Consider the following 8,617-nt stretch of genomic DNA (forward strand, 5'->3'; position numbering starts at 1 on the left):
AGGTCCTTAAGTGTCTAAAAACTAGAAAGCAGTTTGGCATCAAAAATAAGGGGGCTCCCCTAACTTTTAAAGTCAGATAAAAAAGGAAAAAGAAAAAAGGGGGCTTATGTACTACAAGTCGAATTAAAGACTCCTCTCTGGAAGAGGCTACAGAAACTACTGGCTTCGATGGACTCGAAGTGATAGCGCCTTCTCACCCATAGTGAACTTCACAGCCTGCACTCATCTGACCTAAGGGCCTTGCTACAGAGACAGTGTGTTCCCTGTTGCTTCTGTCTCTGTCATCTCTACAAAATGGCCAGACTTTCACACGTTCAAAGAGGCTGTTAGTCCTCTGTCTTCCTCTTGGTCCAAGTCATGTTATTACTCAATTTCTATTCTATTACTCTTCAATTTCTCTTTCCAACTTATTTTTTTGTGCACTCTGTCTCTCTTTGCCACTGATTCTTATTCCCAGACTACAAACATGCTCAATTACTCCACCCCACGCTAAAAATATCCCTTTCCCTAACACCTGTTCCTTCTCAAGATGCTTTGATATTTCTCTATGTCTATCCCTTTAGCACACCAAACTTGTTAGAGTTAAACCAACTTAGCTCTCTCAGTAACCCACCATACCACTAAATAAACCCTCTTAACGCAGAAATTAACTCCCTAAAAACCACAGCTGGAGTTTAGCTTGGGGGTTATGAGTTCATTCTCTTATACAGATGAAATTAGGTTAAAACTAACACTGAGGGCAACTTAAAGAAGGCTGGGTGGAGAGATAAGGCCTCTGAGCTGTGGAGGAAAAGCCCACTACCCACCCAAGACATCCTAAGTCACTAGCACATGGGTCCTCTCTGCTATCAAAACGGAAGCCTCAGGACAACTGCCCGAACTTCTTATACTCTAAGGGCAATCTGGTCACTTTTTCATGGTACTGTAGATCTCATTATGATTAATAATAGCCTTGTCATATCAGGTTTAAAAAAAGGTCTTATGAAACCGAAAAACCCCAAAGTATTTTAGTCTGGTAAGAAGTTGCTAAGAATAGGTTGACTGGCTTGTTTTTGTGCAATGCTCTTGGCTTTTCTCCAGATTCTTAAATCTGCAGCTGCTAGTCAACAGGTGAAGCGGATTCCCTAGGAGGAGCTACTGTTGGAAGATTTCTGAAATATTCTGTTTAAACTGGTAGTTCAGATTTTAATTCCATCCTTTAGCAAATGAACTTCACAATAAAAAAATAATCAAAGATTTTTTTCACGGCAGTTGGTGGACTGACTGACATATGTGGCCAGGGAAACCATACCCAATCCCTACAGAATATGCTGTCCTCTGTCATGGGGCCGAGTAAAATAGAAAGTCTCACCACAAGAAGATTATGCAGGGCGAGTAGGATGCCACATCAGGAACTTGGAACTTTCAGCTCTAAAGATGTTTATACTGTCTCTATGCTTTTGTAAACTTAGATTAGGCTGGGCGCCATGGCTCACACCTATAATTCCAGTACTTTGGGAGGCCGAGGCAGGTGGATCAAGAGGTCAGGAGTTCGAGACCAGCCTGGCCAAGATGGTGAAACCATGTCTCTACTAAAAATACAAAAATTAGCCAGGTGCCGTGCCTGTAATCATAGCTACTTGGGAGGCTGAGGCAGGAGAATGGCTTGAACCCGGGAGATGGAGATTGCAGTGAGCCGAGATCACCCCACTGCACTCCAGCCTGGGTGACAGAGTGAAACTCTGTCTCAAAAAAAAAAAAAAAAAGAGATTAAACACTGACCTACCCCCTAGAATTGTAATGTGTTATCGGTTGGGGCAGAACCAAAGTTTCGGAATTAGGAAGTCTGGTGCTGCAGTTATGAAGAGTTATTTTTTTAAGTCCCCAACCTCCTCATGTTTTAATATTCCCACATAAATCTGGAACAACATTTTCCCTAAAATTCCGCAATTCTCAAAACCATGACATATTAGCAAGAATATATCACCCACAACTTACTCATTGGGGTACCAATTACACTGCTGGGGGAGGAGATTCAGCATCTCCCGGAGGATTTTGGTTCTAGACTTCGTGTCCCTATTTCAAACAGGGCGATGGGCATCAGTGTCCCAGGAGCAGGAGCAGTGTCAGGACGGCCTGGGCAGGGGACTGCGTACTTTTGCCAGGTTTTTGTGGACATTGCCGACCCTTTATTTCTGAGGTATTGAAAATGTGCAAACCGTGGAAGACACTGAGTCCTCAGCAGCAGCCAAAGATGCTGGGAGAAGCTCAGAGGACGGATCCTTCCAGCCTAGCTCAGGAGAACGGTGGTTTCTCCACTTTGGAAGTCAAAAGGACATTTCATGTACTACTCCCTTTGACCTCAGATAATTCTAATTTGGGTTCTAGATAAGCAAATAATACTTTACTTGACTTTAGCCACTTTGCGATAAGAAACTTTAGGGTCAACATGGTAGACTGAGGGCATACATAAGAAAAACACTTTTTAAAAATGTATCTTAAAATAGAGCTGGAGTAAGAAATTAGATTATTTACAGTAAAGGGTACATCAGTCAGATAGCCTTATTTTTTAATGGATGCTGACCCCCTACCTCATACTCTGTATAAAAATCAATTCCAGATGAATAGCAGATATACATATGAAAGATAAAGCTTTTAGAAAAAAATGTGGAAGAATCATTTCATGAGCTTGCAAAAAGCAGACTTCGGATGTCTAATCCCCAGGAGGAAAAGGAGACTATCCATGCACGACGGAGCACCGTCATGATTGGCCAGAGCCTGGGACTGGCTGGTGCACAGTGGCGGAGCCCGAGGAGTGCGGAGAGGTCCTCTATACGTGGAGGAGGCCGAGCCAGGGTGATGGAGCCCAAGCCAGGGTGATGGAGCTCGAGCCAGGGTGATGGAGCCCGAGCCAGGTGAGAAAAGGGTCTGTGCAGATGACAGGCCCAATATAGGGCCCACGGCACTAGTAGAGTAGGCCGGAGGAACAGTGGAGGGCACTGGAACCTAAGTGGGATGACAAGGGCACCCAGTGGGGATGGGGTGCAATCCTGGCACTGAGAGAGTGGATTCTTTCAAGAGGTTTGCCCAAATACATACATCTATAAAGGATAATGGGAACCACGTTTCTCACTTTTGATTAAGGAAATCACAAATATGAAAAGTAAGAAAATTAGAAAGTGTGCTTCAATAGTGGAATTGGAGGTATCATGAATGTATAGTTCTCAATATATGTAGATATAGAAATAAGTAAGGATAGGCTGGGCACAGTGCCTCATACCTGTAATCCCAGCACTTTGGGAGGCTGAGGTGGGAGGATCACAAGGTCAGGAATTTGAGACCAGCCTGGCCAAGACAGTGAAACTATGTCTCTACTGAAAATAAAAAAAAAATAGCTGGGTGTGGTAGCAGGCACCTGTGATCCCAGCTACTCAGGAGGCTGAGGCAGGAGAATCAGAAGTGGAGTTTGCAGTGAGCTGAGATCACGCCACTACACTCCAGCCTGGGTGACTGAGCAAGACTCCATCTCAAAAAAAAAAAAGAAAGAAAGAAGGATGTAATTGTGCATGTGTGTTTGTGTACATGTGTTTGTATATGAATGTATGTACATATACATAATACACACACATACATGCACATACATACACATATACACATGCACACATTTTTTAAAGTTCCCCAACCTTCTCATGTTTTAATATTCCCACATAAATCTGGAAACAACATTTTTCCTAAAATTCTGCAATTCTCAAAACCATGACATATAAGCAAGAATATATCACCCACAACTTACTCATTGGGGTACCAATTACACTGCTGGGGGAGGAGATTCAGCATCTCCCGGAGGATTTTGGTTCTAGACTTCGTGTCCCTATTTCAAACAGGGCGATGGGCATCAGTGTCCCAGGAGCAGGAACAGTGTCAGGACGGCCTGGGCACATACATACACATACATACACATTCAGACATTCCCTAGCTCTATCCACCAAGGTGACCTGGGAGCAGTTATACTCCTATAGCAATGTGCACAATGGGCCCTCATAAATGAGTCTTAAATACCATTCTCTGTTAAAGGAAAACTAAGGCCCCTTGGAGAAATGGCCGATTTCCGAGCCAGGGCAGGGAAAACATAAGATGAGCCTGGGATATCTGGTTGTGTCAAGAAAACAAAGTGCTCCAGTAATGAAGGGGATGTGTCAAAGTATACTGACGCCAGCTACAGAAACGGCACTAACCAAACTGGGAAACTCTGGGCGATGCTATCAATATTGTTAGCAACAGAAAATCCACTGTAACCCATGGAGTAACCGGAAGCTGTGTCCACACAGATAATTATAAATAAATGAACAAATTGAAAGTTTGTGAGGAATGGGATATTTACATAGTTCAAAGTACCTCTCCGCAAATTACTTATTTCAAATGAGAAAAAAAATAAATAACTTCGGCCAGGCATGGTAGCTCATGCCTGTAATCCCTGCCCTTTGGGAGGCCTAGGTGGGTGGATCACCTGAGGTCAGGAGTTCGAGACCACCTGGCCAACATGATGAAACCCCATCTCTACTAAAAAAAAAAAAAAAAAAATATTAGCTGGGCACGGTGGCATGTGCCTGTAAGAAAAGAAAATTGCTTGAACCCGGGAGGCAGAGGTTGCTGTGAGCCAAGATTGCACCATTGCACTCCAGCCTGGGCAACAAGAGCAAAACTCAAATAAAAAAATTAAATAACTTCACCGTGGAGAAGCCTGGCAGATGTCACCTTCATCAACTCATCAAATGAGCACCATCTCTGATGGGACAAATCTAAATCATGTGCCTCCTGGTGGGATGAAATGACAAGGACCCAGCATCCCCTTCGGCAGTCCTGAATCGAATCACCAGAAAACATTGGAAAAGGCCACAAGAAGGAACAGTCTAGAATTTTCAAAGGTGTCAAAGTCTTGGAACTCAAAGAGACTGAGACACTGTTTAGATGAAAATAAAGAGAGACATGTCCTGATAACAAAATGCAATGCAAGCTCTTAGACTAGATCCTTTTGCCATGGGAGGCCGAGGCAGGCAGATCACGAGGTCAACAGACTGAGACCCTCCTGGCCAACATAGTGAAACCTCATATCTACTAAATAAAAAAATACAAAAATTAGCTGGGCCTGGTGACACGAGCCTGTAATCTCAGCTACTCGGGAGGCTGGGGCAGCAGAATCACTTGAACCCAGGAAGCAGAGGTTGCAGTGAGCGAGATCATGCCACTGCACTCCAGCCTGGTGACAGAGTGAGACTCTGTCTCAAAAAAAAGACTGATAGAATGTCATGTTAGCAACTCACTCTTAATGTTTCAGGAGAAAAATAAATGTGTGTTATACTGTGCTCCTGACTTTACTACAACTTGGTGAGCATTTGAAAGTTTAAAAATAATGAAGAGAGGGACCTCAGCACAGTAGCTCACCCTGTAATCCCAGCACGTTAGGAGGCTGAGGCAGGTGAATCACCTGAGGTCAGGAGTTCGAGACAAGCCTGGCCAACATGATGAAACCCTATCTCTACTAAAAATACAAAAAATTAGCTGGGCATCCTGGCAGATGCCTGTAATCCCAGCTACTCAGAAAGCTGAAACAGGAGAATTGCTTGAACCCAGGAGGCAAAGGTTGCAGTGAGCCAAGATCACACCACTGCACTGCAGCCTGGGTGATAGAGTGAGACTCCAACTCAGAAAAAGAAAAGCAGACCAGATCTATTTTTCAAAATACAGATAGACCTTAAAAAATGTTGAGGAAAAACACCCTCCTCACCCCCCACTGCCCTTACCCTACCCCCACAACAGACCCCAGTGTGTGATGCTCCCCTCCCAGTATCCATGTGTTCTCATTGTTCAACACCCACCCATGAGTGAGAACATGTGGTGTTTGATTTTCTGTTCTTATGTCAGTTTGCTGAGAATGATGGTTTCCAGATTCATCCATGTCCCAACAAAGGAAACTAACTCATCGTTTTTTATGGCTGTGTAATATTCCATGGTGTATATGTGCCACATTTTCCCTGTCCAGTCTATCATCGATGGGCATTTGGGTTGATTTCAGGTCTTTTCTGTTGTAAACAGTGCCACAATGAACATACATGTGCATGTGTCTTTATAGTAGAAAGATTTATAATCCTTTGGGTATATACCCTGTAACGGGAGTGCTGGGTCAAATGACATTTCTGGTTCTAGGTCCTTGAGGAATTGCTGCACTGTCTTCCACAACGGTTGCACTAATTTACACTCCCACCAGCAGTGTAGAAGCATTCCTATTTCTCCACATCCTCTCCATCCCCATTTTTTTAGAGACATGTCAATGCTCTTATTGCTACTTCCAGATTCTCTCACCTCAAATACCAGGGCTGGTGTGTGCAATGTTCATGTGAGATCCTTCATGGGGGCCTGATCTGATGGGATGCCATTCAAACCACAGACATCTTCATTATTTAAAACATTTTATAATATTTAAATATTAATATTTATGTTAAATATTAATGTTTAATATATCAAATATCACTTTTATTAATAGAATATTTAATATTAACTTTTGGCTCCAAAGATAGCCTTTTTACATATTTACATATTAATTACAATAATCTGACACAATTTTTGTTTTGACTGAGAATATATATGTATATGATGTGCTTTATAAAAGAGCAATGAGTATACTATGATAATAGAAAGGCCGTGCAGGACATCTAAAATACAGGGTCCCGCTAAGTAAAGAGCTGCTCTTCTGACTCTTAATAATGGATTAAGAAGTAGCTTAAAATTAAAGTAGCTCTCTACTGATATTAGTGGACTGGCTAAATGTGAGTTTGATATTGTAGCTCCTATCATCTCTTTATATTCTATACTAAATGGTGTGACTGAGTGCTCCCACAAAAAGCCGCAAGTAATTTCTATGTAATAACCAGTATTCGTCACTGTAGTCCACAAATATTACATAGACAAATTAAAGTTATTACAGAATACTACATTACATAAATTATCAAATGATTAGATATGAATAACTAGCATTACATAAACTATACTACAGTAATTACTTGTGGAAACTTCAGTAGTATAAAAACAGACTTGTTAAAATGTAGTGGCTTTTTGTCATTCACCCCTCGAAGGAATGCAATTTACTTAGAGTAGTAATTTCACAAACATACTGCTGAAAACTTGTGTTAGCTCTCAGAAAAAAATTACCTTTATCAATGAAGCAGCCTCGTCTGGGGTGACAGGTTCATTGTCTTACAGGGAGGTCAGGATGCAGACACATAAAGAGTGGGATTAAGAGCCGAAATGTAACAGGCGACAAAGAAGAGAACAAGCTCTCCGCTACAGAAGGGGTTTCCGGAAAAATGGGTTGCCAATTTACCAAGAAATGCAGGCCTTTTATAGATGAGCTAGTAGGGAGGCAGTCTAATCTACATGGGGTGTGAAAAACCAGTTAGGACCAGGTGTGCCATCTGCATAGGGCAGGAATCTCTAGCAGCCCCCACCCCAATCTTTTATTATGCAGATGGTTCCATGCCTGAGCTTTTCCATTTTGCCCATTACTTTCTTACTGTACACATGCTAACAAAATAGGGAAGATGGAGCTTCCACAGTGGACATACCTGGCTCCCAGGTAGTCCTTTTCTATTGGCACAGGTGCCAGCATCCCCCCCACTTCCACCCCACATGCCCTCGTGTGCAGGCTTCCAGCTTCTGATCTATCTTTGCAAGGTTTGCAGCCTTTCAGGCTGCTCTTTCTTAAGGAAAAAAAAAATTTCTCAGGCTGCTTTTTGTTAGAAGTTCTGCTGAAGTTCTCTGCCTTATCTGCCTAAATTTCTTTCTATCTCCTGAATCATCAATATCAATCAGCGATGGAGAGCATAAATTCTCAAAATTATAATTTATTTAAATTGTCTACAATGCCACAAGAAAGTCAAATCTTCTAGAGCTCTTTTTTCCTTTCCTTTTATTTTTTTTTCTGAGACAGTCTGGCTCTGTTGTCCAGGTAGGAGTGCAGTGGCACGATCTCGGCTCACTGCAGATTCTGCCTCCTGGGTTCAAGCGATTCTCCTGCCTCAGCCTCCCAGGTAGTTGGGATTAGAGGTGGACGCCACCATACCCGGCTAATTTTTGTATTTTTAGTAGGGACAGGGTTTCGCCATCTTGGCCAGACTGGTCTGGGACTACTGACCTCAGGTGATCCGCCCACCTCGGCCTCCCAAAGTGCTGGGATTACAGGCGTGAAACACCTCGCCCGGCCTAGAGCCCATTTCCATAGGAAACAAGAAATTAGAGGAAGTAAGCACTGAACCATCATAAGGATGAAGGATTTTATCTGTTATATAGCAATTATTATATCCTGATGATTGTGATTTTAAATTTTAATTTTCCATGTGTAGTGGTTTACTACAGAATAAATCACATACACTCCTTTAAAACTTTAAAGAGCACCATTCTCTGACGGGCAGGATTAGCTGCGCTCACCCAGTCCTTAGTTAAAGGAGGTCGGGTTTCCCATGAAGGCAACTTCCATCTTTTGCACATGATTGATTCACCAGGTGCGTAAAAGTTAACATGCTTAGACACATGAAGACCACCGTCGCTTCAGACGGCTTTAATGAGCATATTTTAACACGTTTTT

This window comes from Callithrix jacchus, chromosome 3 (genome assembly GCF_049354715.1).
Source record: "Callithrix jacchus isolate 240 chromosome 3, calJac240_pri, whole genome shotgun sequence".
Lineage (NCBI taxonomy): Eukaryota > Metazoa > Chordata > Mammalia > Primates > Cebidae > Callithrix > Callithrix jacchus.